General features: G+C 42.6%; 1 protein-coding gene and 1 long non-coding RNA gene across 9 annotated transcripts in view; both read left to right on the top strand.

Annotated features, from left to right (window-relative positions):
• The window catches only part of LOC139059992 (uncharacterized), a 56533-nt gene that overhangs the window by 8972 nt on the left and 30163 nt on the right, over positions 1–17398 (top strand). The gene's annotated exons all lie outside the window — the stretch shown is intronic.
• Positions 1–17398, top strand: part of LOC135914891 (uncharacterized) — a 23598-nt gene continuing 6200 nt past the window's right edge. For 2 of the 4 annotated variants that reach the window (XR_011514553.1, XR_011514552.1), the window contains exon 1: positions 1–149. This is a non-coding gene — a long non-coding RNA (uncharacterized lncRNA). Of the gene's footprint in view, positions 150–2540; positions 2592–4849; positions 4884–17398 lie in introns of all 4 variants that reach the window. The other 2 variants (XR_011514554.1, XR_011514551.1) reach the window with 2 other exon arrangements.

Genomic DNA, 17398 nt, shown 5'->3' on the forward strand with positions numbered 1-17398 from the left:
AGAAATGTGGGGACTTTTGGTGCTCAAGATTTCTCGTCGTTTAGGTACTACGGGGAAGAAAACCGTTTGCTCCGTTTGTCCCTAGCCGAGCTTGCAGCACAGAATCGACAGGATGCGTGGCCGGCAAGGCGGAAGAAGCCGCGTCCGAGGTGAGTTTGTTTCTATTTTGTTGCGACGGTAGCATATTAAATTTTATAGTCGCAAGGGGATACGTTTGGAAGTGAGGTGTCTTCTCGGATGACTTTAGTGGCAAAGCATTACGTCGTGCCGATGCATTGTTCATTAGTGTCGTTGATCAAGGTCAGCATACCACTCACTTCAGGGGAATCGCGGGAACGGAAACAGTTTATGAATTAACTGCCGTGCCGATGCATTAGTTCTTAATGTAACTGAGAATACAGCACACTTGGAGGTTCGTGGGAATGTAAATCTTGTACTCTGTAAGTATAAAACTACCGTCGTCATGCAATCTGAGCCGTAGATCGTTGTGAGAGCTGTATAGCCACACTGGCAAAACACTACGCCCTGCGGATGAATACGGAAGAAATGTATGCAAAAGAAAAGTGGTCGTCATGCAATTTCATAGCAGTAGACCTTTGTGAAAGCTGTGCAGTAACACTGATATTGGCTAGTTAATAATCCCGGCTGTTACGATGTCTAGCTCATATACGGGGCGCTCTATGTGGGCGAAACAAGGGCTCAGATCACTACAACCGCATGCGAAATAGCTCTGAATGCCTGCCAGTACACTTGTTCGGCGTCTCTGTGGTCAGCCAGTAACAAACGCATTGCACGAAACAGTGAGACTTTGTTTAATCCGCAATGCTTATGTGGCGAACAGGAGAGCAAAAGGTGAAAACAATGTTTTCATACAAGGCAAGTTATCCATGGAGTGGAATTGCATTGATCGTTGGTGTAGTGTTGATGCACTTTCTGAAGTCCAACCTTTAATGCAACTTAGTTTTCGTTGGTGCAAGTGCTTCTACTGGAAACATCCAAAATATGATTTAACAAATCAGGTTGCTGTCTTGTAGTTGTAGAAATTTTCCTCTGGTCATAAGTCTTTTCTGAATCCGGAAGAGCTGGCTGATTGCACATTTCATCTCGAGATAGCTCGCACACTTCCAGCAGCACAGGTTAGCACACACTGTTGAGTGCAGATGAGCACTGCAAATTCAATCATTTTGATGAGGCACCGATCTAATGCCGCTCACTCTTGCCACAGCACTTTTTCAACTTGTACTGTACTTGTTTCTTCCACCTTCCATTTGCAGCACCAGGGCTAAGGCACAACAGCAATAACATTTCTAGCAGAAAATTCTTGCTCCTTGGCATCTGAGCTCCCCATTCATTTGCTACTTTCTTCAAATTTTTCTTTTCATTTGATGCTCTTGCCTTCACACACTGTCAGGCTTCTCCTTCATGCGTTTCTTTAATATTCCTTCTGTCTGCTTCTTGCTCGACATACCGTGCATGCCTTCAGTCATGTCCAATTAATCGATGCGGTCTTGTCCTTTTGTCTCTCTCCTCCAGAACCTGCAACTTTCGACAACCTAGCATTATTTTGCTTCTTTTTGTGATAGTGCCTGGCTATCTGTTGCTGATGCCACACATTCACTTTGCAATGGTTTATTAGACCACATACATAAATTAGTAGCTGTACAAAACCTTGACTCTCCAGGACTTCCACAAAATTCATGCAGAAGTGGAAACACAGATTACACTTCATTCCTCACCACAGCTTACTATGTCTGCATCAAAGCTTGATATTACCTACCCGTGCGCACTGTCTTTGTGTCTTCCTTTGTAGCTGTAGGTCACTGCATGAGCAGAGAAAGATTTTGTTGCTTAAATGTTCATGTGCTTAAGTAGGCAATGTAGTGTACTTGATTTTCACAATGCTTAACTCAATTGGTGGTATGCCTGCACTATAACATGCACAAACTGAACAGCATATCCAAACAAGAAAATTGCTAGCCTATCACAGTTAGGTTGAGTCATTTGAATGAAAGTTGGGACAGTTTTTGTATGGGATGGCTGATGGCATTCAGGCTCATCATGTCAACATCAAAGTGGGAGCAAAAACGCAGTACATGTATAAAATATGAGCAGTTTTATTGGATTGTGGTGCTTTACATGCACCTCACTTCAAGCACAACGATGTCTTTGCGTGTCACCAATGTCGAAATGAAGCCACTCCAGCTGGTGAGCAATGTGCTTGCAGATGGCACTGGCTACATTCCTTTGGAAAGGCATCCTCATGTTGCACAATGTAGTGAAGATGAAGGCTTTTAAATTAATGTGTACTTTATTTTTTATTTACCTCTCACCTACTGTTGCCAACACAAATGATGTCTCCTGGTAAGCCGAATGCCTGTGAACATTGCAAGGCACAGTGTCAGGCAACCGTTTATAATCTTCATCATAATACTGTAGAAGGCGGCCTTCTGGTTTGTATACATGAAAGCACCAGGAAAGCAAGCTAGATAGGCTAAAGACTAGCTGACTTGACAGCTCTGTACAGCCTGTACTGCTTACAGAAAGCAAGTCACACTGGTCATGGGACCTATAGCAGCGGCATGCAAATAAAGGTTTGTATTGCCTGTAGTACATATACATAGCCTTTCTTTGAAAAATATGTTTGGTCACTTTTCATTAACTTTACCTAGCCAGGACATGCATTATCACTTAAGCTGCTTGGTCTTCAAATAAAACGAGCATTTTCTGCATAGTAACTTTTACCTACATGAAATATGTGGTGGTGTTGACCTGTAGAAGTGTACAGAATACATAAAATCTTGAAGCACTTAAGCAGAATTTATAAACAATGCTAAATTTAGGTTGACTGACAAACTGAACTGTACAACACAGATAATATAGGGCACTTGCAAGACAGTTTCTTGAGGGCCTAGTTCCTAGAAGGTATTTAGAACGAAAACAGTGTCAACTGATTGGAAAAGGGGACAGGCACAGTGCTCACTTATGACTCAAGTTTTTTTTTTTTTTTTTTGTGTGTGTGTGTGTGCAGTAATATATACGAGGTGGGTTCAAAAAGAAACCGAACTTTTGAAATAGTGTGCCAATCAGCAGAGGGAGCGCGCTGCGGCTACTGAGCGCATGTAGTGGCAGGTTTAGACAACAAACTGCCATTGCCGTGTTTCGCTCTGACCGTAGTTGGCGAGCTACAGCCGCTGAAGTGAGCACATGAACAAGCTGCTCTTCGGATTTGTGCCAAAGTGACAATGAAGAAATTGGAAGAACAGTGTGTGTGTGTGTGTGAAGTTCTGCTACAAACTTGGGAAAACTTTCACAGAGACTTTTCAGTTGCTTAGCCAAGCATACGGGGAGGACTATGCGAGTCGCACGCAGTGCTATGGTTGGTTCAAGCGTTTTGAAGAGGGAAGAATGTTAGTCGGTGACGATCCCAAGCCTGGACAACCTTCCACATCCACAGATGATGACCACATTGAGAGAGTTCGAACTGTGATTTGTGGAAATCGTTGTTTGACTGTTTGAGAAGTCGCTGATGAAGTGGGTATCAGCGTAGGATCATGTCATGAAATTTTGAGTGACAAACTAGGGATGCGTCGTGTCAGTGAAAAATTTGTGCCACGTTTGTTGTCTGGTGCACAGAAGCAGACCCGTGTTGAAATCAGCCAGGAAATGCTTGCCACTGCCACTGACGATGAAAACTTTCTTAAGAACATCATAACAGCCGATGAGACATGGGTTTATGCCTACAATGTTGAAATGAAAGTGCAGTCGTCGCAGTGGGTGGCCAAAGGTTCTCCTCGTCCAAAAAAAGCACGCATGAGTCGGTCAAAAATGAAGGTGATGTTGGTTGTGTTTTTTTACTGCAAAGGCATTGCCCATCAGGAATTTGTGCCACATGGTTAGGTGGTAAACAAAGTTTGCCAGGGAACCCTAGCATGTTTGAGAGATTCTGTGTGCAGTAAGAGGCCTGAATTGTGGGAAAATCAGGCTTGAATGTTGCATCATGACAAGGCCCTGGCTCACATGTCGCTCCTTGTCCGCAGCTACTTAGCGAAACACCACACTTCTTTTGTGCCCCACCCACCATATTCTCCGGACCTAGACCCTTTCCAAATCGTAGAGGAGATTCAGGACAATGCAAGAAGAGACCTGCATGCCATTCCAGAAATTGCATTCCAGGAGGCTTTCCAAAAATGGAAGAAAAGATGGGAAGAGTGCATTGCCAGTAGAGGGGACTATTTTGAAGGGGACAGCACTTAAGATGTTGTACCATAAGCAGCAAAGCTGTTATAGCAAAAGTTCGGTTTCTTTTTCAACACACCTCATATGCATGGAAAGGGTGGGGTTCAAGGCAGGTGCAACAAGAATGCCCAATGTGAGGTCGAATGTAGAGTTTAATGTCCAAACCACAGCAGTAAGCTGGTAACCTTTAAATGGTAAGCAGAACAGTAATGCTACGGGAACTGTCATGCCCTTCATAATTGTAACAACCATCGGAATGTTGAAGTGTCTTTTCAATGTCCCATTAATTTCCACTATTCTCATTCTAAATGGGCAAATGCACCTCCATTCATTTACCATAAGACATATCAAGAGATCAACCCCACTAATGCTAGTTCTTTCTAGGTAGCTGAAGCAAAATAGCATTTCGTTCAGTCAGTATTGATGCAAGTTTTCAAACACTCCTATCATGAAATAGCTCAGTTGTCCATCTTGAGCAAGGCAGTTATTAGCTGGTATAATGTCAGAATTTGCTTATCATTTACTGGTAGACCTGCTGATGATAATGTAAGCAGAATGCTGCTGAGACCAATGAGAAAAAGTGAAAAAGAAAATAATTATTACATTGTTCCAGCCATCAATCCCTAAGATGTCCACCCTGCCCCATCGTAAGCAATCACTTCACATCCCAGCATGCATATCTTGTGCATTTCTTTCACTCTTTGTCTATTGTGTAGGACTGGCCATATTAGCTTAAAGCACTAGAAATCAATAACAATGACATCAGCATTGCCGCTGAGGAAAGACTGAAGTTAAAGAAAACAGAACCAAATCATACAAGGAAATTAAGGAACACACACGAGCACCTATTCACAACTGGAAGTTTGTTGGTGAAAAAACAGGTACAACACAAATTGATAAGGAAAAAAAAATTGTTCACGGAAAAACTGTACATATGTAACAGAACCTTGTGGGTGCATCAAGAAAAAAAGACTAAATGTTAACCTCATCACCCAAAGGGTCCCTGAAACTATTTTATTGGTGTGTTACCTACACGTACACAGTATCTCTCCTCGAATGGTTACTCAAAAAAAGCTTCATGTCACCATGCTATATAAAGAGCTGCAAGTGGTTAAAAATTACCCTCCTCTAAAGCCTTTTCTCTCCAATGTCACTTTTATTCTATGTGGCCTTGGCTATGTCCTGCCTCATTGGACACGACATCGTACAGTGACAGTAGTGTTGGCTACTTGCAGTTTACTTGAACCTAGTGTGTTCCCGTATGACTTAGAGATGCAGCTTTTTTTTTGTTATTGTGGTGATGATGGCCTCAAAACGAAGTTTACATAGAGCGCTTATGTTTTGTACAGTGTGCAGTCGCGGTAACTTACTCTCTGCACTCACCTGCAGTACAAGAATATAAGTGCAATAGGTACAGTGCAAGTTTTTGCCACTACATGTACCTAATAATAATAATATTTGGGGTTTTACGTGCCAAAACCACTTTCTGATTATGAGGCACGCCGTAGTGGGGGACTCCGGAAATTTTGACCACCTGGGGTTCTTTAACGTGCACCTAAACCTAAGTACACGGGTGTTTTCGCATTTCGCCCCCATCGAAAAGCGGCCGCCGTGGCCGGGATTCGATCCCGCGACCTCGTGCTCAGCAGCCTAACACCATAGCCACTGAGCAACCACGGCGGGTAACTACGTGTACCTCTCTGCTGCTTTGCTTTGCTTGCTGTCGTCACTGTGCTATTATTAAACATTGCATTCTTTTTCACTCTTTGCCTGCACATCTACAGCCTGGCACATCTATAGCAAAGCCCCGCTTTTTTGGAGAAACTCTCTAATTCATACCTTCCCTACCACACACATACAAATGTACTATCGACCCAAAAAGTTAACGAATGAAGGGATCTCACAAAAAGCTGAATATCTCCGCAGCCTCAAAACGAAGCCTGGTATTCCCATTTCCAGCCTCTACTAGTATATGCGAACATTGTGATGTTCGGTTTTACTGGGTACTTTTAAAGGCTGCTCGGATATTTAGCGTTTTCTGAGATCCCGTGGTCCGTAAACTTTTTTAGTCGATAGTATGTGTGTAGATAACAGTGGCAGACAATCTGCTATCTCAGGCAAGTCTACCATCGGACTCAAGAAACATCTACATGTCTTACATTAGTGTGTTTACTTTTACAGGTACATCAATTACTATGCCTTCATATCCTACTAAAAATAAGCTAAATGAGGAAGCTTGCTTTGTGCATTCTTAATGATGTCAAGTGGGAAGCCAATCCACTTCATGAAAAAAGATCACTTGTTCGTTCTACTAGAGGTGGCTCAAAACCTGGGGAGTGGTGCCGCTATGACATCTAGCAATGGTGATGTTTAATACCTAATAATTACACAATTGATGCAGAATACCTAAATTTTATTTCATCATTCATCATTAGTACAGAAGGAGGTCCCGGAGTTACAAAAACTGTCAGTGGGACCTATTAGTAGTTTAACAATATAGTAATTAATACATTATGGCAACATAGCAGTGATACACATCAGAATACATGAAGTTAATGAAGTGAGTAATCAAATACAAGGAAGGTGCTTACAAATACAAGCAAATGAAATAGATGCTGTGTATGAATAAATAAAAATGTAGTAATTGGCACGTTATGGAAACATAGGGATGACACATATCAAAGAACACAAGGTTAATGTACGAGATAATTAGAAACAAAAATGTGCTTACAATATGCAAAGTACAAGTGAAATATATACTGTGTGACAAAAAGCTTAAAATTTCTAAATATAAGGAAGGAAAGAATAAAGACAATGGGATATAGAGAATAAAAGCGATACATTAGGCAAATACAGAAGCACTGAAAGTGGTAAAATAAATTTGTATATAATATATGTTCATAGTAATGAGTCTGTAGCCAGTACTGTCGATAGTAAATATTTCTTCATAGCTCTCTTGAATGTTAATGTTGTGCGGCAGGCTTTAATATGGGGTGGTTTAATTTAGTGTTTATTTGAGGAAGGAAAGAATTGTTAGAGGAATATCTCGTATTGTTAGTGTTGGTAAGAGCAGATATATTAATGCTGAACCCTTGATGATCTACAGTAGGTACGCTACTGCACTTGCACAAAACTCAAAATAATTTCAGAGCCCTGAAAACGAAGCTTTTTTTTCCCTACTCGTCAGGTGTTTCACTATCTGCACTGATGGTATTAGTAAAGTTTCGTTCGTTCTCCGTCCTCGCTTCACCGTTGGCACTTGAAGCTTCTCGGATGATGATCGGCAGTTGTTGATCAAACGCAGGCAGGAAACGATGATATCAGATGTACAAGAAATATTTATACGTAAACTTTTCTATATACATGGCAGGTAAAACAAATACATTACAAATTTGAACAATTGAGAAACAAAGTCTCACTTTTCTACTGTCTCAATGACTGTTAGAGCCCAGACTCGTTTTAACGTACATAGTACGGAGGCTCACTGATCTATCAGCAATCCTGATTTCAGCCCAGTCTGAGGGACAGCATGTCGTCCCGATTTTTATAGCCCAAATATACAAAGAAAAAAAGTCGGTAGGGCCGTTGGCCCGTCCCACAGGTTCAGTTGCCAATCAGAGTCAACCGTTTGTTAACCCACAACCCACAGAGATGGGCTTACTCTTAAAAATAAACATATTGGAAAACAAAGCTCTTTTCCTTCTTCCCTAAAACTCCGTTGCCCTCTCATTTCTCCGTAGTTAGTGACGGGCTCACGGGCTCAGCAAAACACGCCAGGCCCGAACAAGTTATTGCTAGACCGCCTCAAATCCCAACGGCGTCTAGGCCGCAAATGTCTCGGAAGCAGGGGCATCGACACCACGTAATGCCGCTGTACTCAAAGTTTGGCCGTGTGGGAGACGGATGGCCCTCCTTGTCCTTCAAACTTATTGTCTACAAGACAAAGTTCTCCGAGAGCGTGTTTCCAAGACGCCGTCGTCCGAATGCACTCTTTACGTGTGCACCACATTCCTACAGCGTGCGCTGTAAGCTGGCCTTCGACACCACATAGGCAGTCGCACCCAACAAAAAGGCTGGCGATTGCGTTCCGGACGCGTAGAAGATTAGGTCCATGCTCACTGCATGCGGCACGGGGTCAGAGTTGCTAAGCCCTTCTTAGCCTCGGCGGCGCCTCCAATTAGTCAGGCACTCGGGCGCCAGACCCACAATACCTTGTACAGCGGTCCCTTTCAAGGCTGGTCTGTGTGACCGTCGGCGGACTGCCAACACCGTGCGCACAATACCGACTTCACGGAACCGGCACTCGCCCTCCTGGCGCCTGCCGCGACGCGTCACCCAACACCGCGCAGTGCCTGTGACCCCACATAACACAGCAACTGTCGCCCCGCTGACATGGGGGGGGAAGTGAACCCCCTCTCTATGCACAAAGCACACGGCCGATTCGTAACACTTAAGAACACGAACAATCAGAGCGACCTTACAGTATTCTTCTCGAGTATGGCTGGAGTACATATTTGTGCTGTGCGAATGTTCAAAATGTCAAATGTAAATCAAATAGCTGTTGACCATTTGACTTGTATTCAATTGGAGAACACGCAATTAGAAGTTATCAAATCTTCCTTTCTGTCAATAATTACACATACTGGGATCTTTAGGGAGAAAGTCGGGTGCATGTGGTGACCATTCTCAAAGGGAACTGCAGTTCCTGAGCGGACATATACAGCAGGTACTTTTTTGCTTTGCTTAGTAATTTCTAGTCGCGCAGTAAGGATGTCTCGCCTTTAGGCAGCCAACGGATTTTTCTCAATTGAGGCTGTAAAAATTATCATTTGGACAATGTGAACATGTTCCTGATGTCATCTTGGCGCGGCAGACACTATCACCTTTCAGTCACTTTCATTTACAAACTTATCAGTTGACCAGAGGCCTGGTTGTGACTGGCATTACATGTGTCAAACAATCTAAAAAACATCTCTTCTAAAGCTTGCTGCGGTTTCTTTTCCACCTCTTGAGTTTCAAAACCCCCCATAATGCCTTTGGCATTGTGTGCTGCTAATCCCAAGGGTGCAGAATCAAATTCCGACTGCAGCAGCTGCATTTCCACGGGGAAGAAATGCAAGAACACCTGTTTAGCATGCATTGAGTACACATTGAAGAATTCCAGGTGGTCAAAATTAATCCCCCACTATGGTGTGTTTCATAATCATGTCGTTGTTTTTGCACATAAAACCCCAGACTCACCTCTTGTTCCCTGTAAGTAGCATTGGTTACACGAATTTAAGGCCATACTGCTCCACTCAAGGCCTATATGTAGTAGGTGTTTTCATATTCTGATATTTCTGGATAGAATTAAATATGGATATTTGACGAAACTGACCTATTGAATATTGAATAACAAATATGTTCACATTTCAGAGAAGTGTGGAGTATTCTTGAAAAAAAAAACTTTACATTGCAAGGGTGGACTTTTAACATTGTTGGTACAACATTTTTTTAGTGCTTAGCGCAGAAACCATAGACAAGACAGACGAGAGAAGAGACACACACAAGTGGTACTTTCAACGATTTATTGGAAGTTGGATCATGGGTTTATACATGCAAGCATTTGCTAGCATTCTTGATAAACCTGGCCAGATTGATGTCATATTCCTGTATTGCAGACAGAAAAGCATTTGAGCTTGTTTGACACTCTAATTGAGAAGCTCTAAATGGCAAATCTTCTGCCATACTTAATTGGCTGAATCTCTGCATACTTAACTAAGCACAAACAATTTGTCAGCATAAGCGATTGCCCTTCCCATGAAGTGCCAGTTACTTCCAGTGTTCCTCAAAGCAGCATGCTTGGCCTCTTGTCATTTTTAATATGTATTAATGATATAGAAGTAGACAGTCACCCCTTTTAAATAAAGTTGTTTGCTGATGATTGTTTTTTATTTAATGAAATACATTTCTGTTATTTCAATCTCAAAATTGGCCTTCGTCGGATAGTTCGAACCTCACTGGTCAGATTCGCCCAAATACAGCCGTGTTATGCACTGAAGCATATGCAACTTACTGTGGTGAAGCATACCGAGAATGGAAAAGGGCCACTGTCACAGGACATCGCACGTGTTCCTTGATTATACAGGCATGCAGTTTCCTGTCACAGTAGGAGAACCTAGCCACCTAATAAGCATAGTGGCAGCCATTCAGAGCTGTTTCTTACGTTTCAGTGGTGATTTGAGTCCTTTTTTCACCTTCCATACATGTCTCCTATATGAGACCGTTAATGAGGCCTAGTACGTCTTCTTTAAGTAAATGTGCCGTGCACAGAGAAGTGGAAAACAATCGTGTTTTGGGAAAGCTAGCAAAAGGAAGGCAGTAAGTTGAAAAAACTGCGTTAAGCCGAGGAGATGTTAAAAGCGAACAAAAGAGTGTGAATATATCAAACTCTGAAGGCCTGCCCATACACCTATTAGGCATCTTGGTGCTCATACTGTGACTGGAGACTGCACATGTGCATGTATGTAAATTAGGGAACACGCGCTGTCTTGCAACAATGGTACCTTTCCCTGCTTGGTATGGTTCTATGCATAACATGGCTGTATTGCAGTGAAGCTAACATTAAGAAAAATAGTAAACTGGGCGAGTTGGTAGCTGTTGATGGTTGCAGGTGTAGCGCTAAACTGAAACGCAGCCAAAGTTAATTTTAAAGGCAAATACTACAAAGTGAAGCAATGGCATGTTTCAATGTTTTTTTATGCCTTTTGTTTAATTCGACCAGTCTCAATGGTCCCGTGAGGATCGAATTAACGGGCATGCCTCATAATCAGAACTGGTTTTGGCAAGTAAAATCCCAGAAAGATGATCAAATTAATGGAAGTCGACTGTATATATGGCTGAGTAGAGCCACACTGTCTAAAACCGGTACAACAAGAAAACACCAAGAAACCTAAATGACCCATTGCAAATGCAGTCAACTTTCATGGCATGCGCAAATAATCTAACTTTCTCACGGACAATGATAGTGATAGTTTGCTGATACATTGGTTAGCGGCCGATAGGATTTGCCCAGTTTCTACTATTAATCTTACACACTTGCGCTTATCCCTGTATATAATAGCGGTGTCATTTAGAAGAGGGCGACATGGACATGTATTGCAATGCAAAGCAAGAAAATCGTCACCTGATACACTATATTTCTGTGCTCTCTTAAGTGTTCATTAATGCATCTTCTGGTTTGGCCTATGTAGCATCTACCGCATAACAGTGGAATATGATAGAACACTCCTACAGCGCATCCGACGAACTCATCTTTGCAATGCTACCACAAACCGGCTTATTTGTCCTTATTGGGTTAGTGGTTTTACACAAGGTGCTTAGCTTATTTGGAGCTGAAAAAACACCCGCACATTACCTTGGCGTCCTATCTTTTTCAGGCTATGTGATATCTGGTGTATATACGGAATCACAGCAGTTTTCACCTGGTCAAGGCTGCTAGCTCTTGCATTTGCATGGAGGCATCGTCTCGAAAGTTCCTGTTTGAGCAGCCTTTCTGCCACCGACACCAACACGTGGTTAGGGTAACCAGCCTCCTTAAGACTTGCAGCCGATTGCTGGAAAGTGGTTTTCATTAGGACGTTTTTGAAACACATGTTAGTTATGAAGGGTGTAAGATTGGGCTTGTTGATAAATTATGCTTCAAAGTCAGGTTAACAGCGCAAAGCCACCAGAAGGAATAGAAGAGAGAACCAAGCGCTGAACTTCCAACTGTTTCTTTTCTTTTCATAAAGCATCGCTATTTATACAGTCACACAATAGCCCACCAGCCATGCTTAGAACGCCACGACAAAGCCACACAAAATTCAACGTGGTGATAGCCCGAGGTAACTGATCTCCTTGTCAGTGAGAGCGATAGAGGGGTGCTTATGCAACTATCCTTTAAACGTAGAATTTCTCCCGCTTTGATTATCTCACGTGTAACATGGTCCCCGTGTTTTGCAACAATAAAACTTTTGAATTTCGGCCTACATCCACATGCGCAGCAGTGGGCAGAAAGACATCTCTATTAGTTATGCCCCTCTTCACCAAATTCAAATGGGCTGAATGAAATTGGGTTTCTTAGCTCATGGACTGTAAGCCCAGCAAGTCCTACTAGTATCAGTAGAGATGAACTGAAAGTCAAGAAACTGAAACGTATTGCACTTCAAAAGTCACTTCAAGAGGTCTCAAACACTTGCAAAAAATCTTAGACATCGGGACATTTTTCTAGAAAACTATTACTAGGGAAATCCAGAAACACGAAAAAAATTGTTGACCAGTCTAAAAGCCCGCTGAAAAACTGTTAGTCCCGTGAGGTGGTCATATATGTGTCTATCTAATTGTGCTAAATATAGGTTGCTAAAGACGGGAGCCAGACACAACCCTATGCAAATGCCTTTCTTCTGCAGATGCAGCCTATTGTTCCACTGTGCAAAGGTTGGCGACATGTAAAAACACCATAATTCTAAATACCCTTCTACTGAAACAACCTGCTTCCTGTGAAAACCTTACGGCGCCATATTTGTCAATACAATCCTCGACACATTGAATAAGGTCATTGAGCAGGATAGAATAATATAATTCTTTGACCTTAGCTGAGAAGGCCTTGAAGCCCTTTTTGCCGTGAAACCTAACAAAATCAAGGATTCGTTAGAACCTTTTACAAGAAACTGGTCATCAATCTCTTTAACGTTCAGCTTTGAAACCAGGTACGGGGCAGCTTGCTTCTGCCAGGTACCCCTTTCGGAAATTATGACCCGAAAAGGAACATCCTCTTTGTGCACTTACTAAAAATTACATCTTTGAACTTTTGCTTAGTTTATCGAGATTCAACTTTCTGTAAATTTCACTTGGTTTCGCTGCTACTTTCATAAGTGATACATCCTTACGCTCATTGAACACTGCAGAAATTGCTTGACTGGCTTTCTCCAAGAAACATTTAAAGGAAAAAACTGCGAAACCACGCTCTTTGTCAGCTGGTATGACACACAATGAATTGCTCTTCAGGTAAGACTACACATTTTACAGGTAACTTGGAAGGTTGGGGCTTGCATCACAACGGGGCATCTAAACCTTCCGAGTTCATCCTCACACCATCTTCTTACGGGGCTCTTCTGGACACTTTACTTATGACGGACAGGGAAGTTCCGGTTTAGTCCAGCTGGTAGCTTGGGCAAATTTTGGACCGAGGCCAAGAACTTTGCACACACTGTTGGGTAGGATGAAACCTTCAGAAACATAGACATCACTTGTTGCTTTCTGTCAATCCTTGTTCACATGAGCCCGTAGTAGTCTTATTTGAGGTTGCCAAAGAAACTTGGTGACCTGATCAGCTAAGTGCAGGTGCCTCCACAGAAGGTTCCTTGCGACGCACGGCTCATACTGATCAAACATCTGCACGCTGAGGTAATCTCTGTGGAGACACGCCTGCTGAAGTTGTTTAGCACATACAATCTTCAAAATTCTTTTTCCATGACCGACATCCGAATAGTGCGCAACCAGTAAACAACGATTTTATATCCTGTAAAAGCTGCTTGTTATGAATACAGAACCTTAGGACACACATGCTGCTGGCAGCCATGGCAATGAGGGCAACAGTATGCCCGGAATCCCGAGGAACATATTGAAAAAAGCCTGTTGTACTAGAAATGAAATCGACAAGGGTGGCAATATGGGCTTGTTGGTCGGTCATCATGGAATGGTATCTGGGTAGTGCAGCAAAACACGGACATAATAAAAGAAAGCTAGAACTACCTGTGAGCGCATATATATGCACAAGTGCATGGTTGAGTAAACTCACAGGTGTTTAATTTGTTTTTTTCTGTTGCTACTTTTTCTTGCATTTTGATTGCTACATATATTGTAATTCCCGCAAAAAGCATCAGCTGGTAGTCACCGCTGTATTTTGCTATGCAATTTGTATTTTGTTATGCAATCTTATCATCTCAGCGCGCGCCTGAAGGCGAAATTGTTGCCTAGGCAAACTATCGCCGAAGTGGAACGTTTCAGAAGACGTCCCCAAATATGTGCACAAATATTTCACTGAAAAACATTTCAGGCGTATCTTTGCTTTGTTTTTACTAAAATTTCGCAGCAACACAGCATTTCTTTACTCCAAGTTATTTATGAATCACTAGATGTCATTATCTACGTCGTTCATGCGTACTTTAGGCAGTGAAAACGGCACACCCACCTGCGAGTTTCTCCGATACCGACGTGTCTGTTATAAGGCGATGATATATATATTATTCTGGACAAATCGGGCGAGGCCAACATGCTAAGCATATAATGAACGATGAGTACCAACAAATGGGATCTTGTTTTGAAATCGAACTAGAACTGAAGGAAACGAAAACGCAGGTTAAGATTGCGGTAGATTACGGTAGAGATTAAGATTACGGTATTACCCATGTAGTGGTTTCAATACCACTTTTCATCAGGCCAATAAGAAAGTGGCAGTTGTATACCGATAAAGCATGTAGTTAAATTACAAATATTGCCCTTGCAACGAAGGTCGGCGCAAGCTGGCTGAGGGGTTTGCTTACCTCCAGAGATGGCGCGTGTACAAAGACACACACGTATCGATGCAGGACTTTCTAGAGGCTCCACAAATACACACAGCATCTATTTAATGACATTGCGTTATGCTTAACGGCACACGAAAGCTTCGAGACTCAGCTGCGTTAGTTACGCCAACTTCGAAAAGTAAACAGGAAGCTGCCATGGCACTTTTTGCAGGAAGCAGGTGGCGCTTCATGCATCAGAAACCGAAACAGAAACTAGCAAAACCATTTTTTTTTTGTAAGCGTTAATCTTGTTTTCCGTGCTCGGAAGTTATTCCATTGGTTTGTTGCAGGACGTCCGTGTCATTGAAGGATTCAGTCCCAGTTTTAATGGTTTAAATTCTTCAAACGGTTTCTATTTTTTGCACCGCCAGTACACAGAAGCGTTTTATAACGGTCTTTATTGATAAATCGATATGTGGCCATTGTTTATTGCGTTTTGAAGAGCACTCGCTTCGTCTTTCCAACAAGACGCGTAGGTTCGACGCTCCGATTTGCATTTAAAGTGAGCTTTTGATAGCCTTACTTTATCCATTTCCGCGTTGTATATGCGTTTTGACGCCTTTCACTAGTTTGCGACAACGCAGAGTATAACAGCAGAGTCGCGCTGTTTACCTTTCGCATGTTAAACGAAGCAAAACATCGGTAGTGCATCGTAAATGTTTTCTAAACATAGTGCAGGCACCACTCGCACCGTTAAAGCATGACTGTTAAGAAGCATTTGCAGCAGCTCATTTGTCACTACGTTGGAGCGAGAATATTGCTCATCTGCCGCTTTACCTTTCTTTACTGCTCCGTATTTTTGTGCATCAGGATATTTTAATTTTATGCAAACCACCCCTTCCGTGTGAAAAAGAAATGAATTTAAGGAAAGGATGATGCAACAGTTGCAAGGAAGGTGCCACAGTTGTGTGAAATAAATAGTGCTTTAATTACCAACATCTGTAGTGACCTGGTGATCGTGCGCCTTGGGCGAATTCATTTTGTGTAAAAATGTGTTCCGGCTACTTAAAAGGTAAGCGTGACGTTGTGGCATCAACTGCTATCTCTCTTGTTGAATGAATTTTTAACAATACGTCATTGTCATGGTACCGAGGCAAAACAACTGAAAGTCGCCTTGCAACCAAAATGTTGCCTTTCAACATACGACAGGAACACACAAACAAAACATTAGTGTATGCTTCAGTATACCTTATTTTTACAGCTATATTGAGCTATAAAGCTTAGGTAGTTGTGAAAATGAGACGCAACTGTGATGGACATAGAAGAGCATAGTATGCTTGCATGACCAAGAAATTTTTAAGGATGAATTTTCAGTACTTGAAAACATTGCATAAAAGTAGAGCACTGCATGGACACTTTTCCCTGGTCTGATCCGAGCCAGTGCCATGCACTGGTCCACCCTTGTCTAGCTCAGCTAGGTTTGTCCAGTTAGCCCTTGAGCCTCAGTGTAGCATGATCCACCTCTCTGTTGTTATGAAGATGCCAACTGCATATGTATTTGCTAGATACATATCTTGCTAAGCAGTTTTCCACTTGCGATGCTGCTGACAAGTGGCAAAAAAAAAAAATTTAGGTTTTTGGCAGCAGTGAATAATTTGCCGCCTTGCATTACTTTAGCTGTGGTCATAGTAATGCAAGCACAAACAAAAATTAGAAAATTTCTGAGATCAATGAAATTAACTGGACTGGACATTAACTGGACATGGAAGGAAATAAATTATGGATATACATCCACCAATTATGTTGCACGTTAAGGTGTAGTCCAACTGACTAACGGTTTCCATTTAATTTCTTTATTCATTGTTCAAGGAAGTTGAATGAAGTTCTGTAATTCATTGCATAATTACATCAGCATGAATGAATTCTTGATTGAAGGTTTTCTTCAATAAATACTTGAAGGGGGGATGCTGCGAAATTTCTCATTAGTGAAGGAGATTTGGAAAACAGAAAAAAATGTAATGTGTCACCGCAATGTCGATGGGATCGGTAGATGAATAGGCGGCCAGAGTGTAGTGGCTCCAGTTTGAAGAGGAAAGGCAGGCGGCGGCAGATGGTGGTGGCGTTCTGGTCAGGCAGCTGGGCGTAGAACTCAGGCCCATAGCCCAACTGCTCTCGTTCTGCCCATGAGCGCAGAAACTCGCCGGTTTCGAGCAGCAGTTCATGATCGGGTAGAGTGGCGAAGCCCAGGAACGGGTTGGCAGGAGGTCCCGGTTGGTTGAAGTCCTGGTGGCTCGGGTCCGGAACCTGCCGGCCGGTCTTGAACTCCCGGTCCGGTGGCCGACGTTCTCTTGGCGTCGCTTCCTGGAACTCTCCCTTCTTCTGCCAGCGCACCTCGCTTTTCTGCCGCTCTGTTCGATTTGTTATTTCCTGATTGGCCCCTGGAAGCTCCGTGTTTTCTTCTGATTGGATGCCTTTTCCTTTTATTCTTTTCTTCTAGTGCTGCGTGCTCACGTGCTGGACGCTCTTCAACGTTGTCTTCCATCCAGTACAGAATTCGCCTCTGCGTGCACATTCTTTCTTGTCTCTCTCCATCTACCGTACCATGCCATGCACTACACACCACACTATGTAGTACA

This window comes from Dermacentor albipictus, chromosome 5, assembly GCF_038994185.2.
Source record: "Dermacentor albipictus isolate Rhodes 1998 colony chromosome 5, USDA_Dalb.pri_finalv2, whole genome shotgun sequence".
NCBI lineage: Eukaryota > Metazoa > Arthropoda > Arachnida > Ixodida > Ixodidae > Dermacentor > Dermacentor albipictus.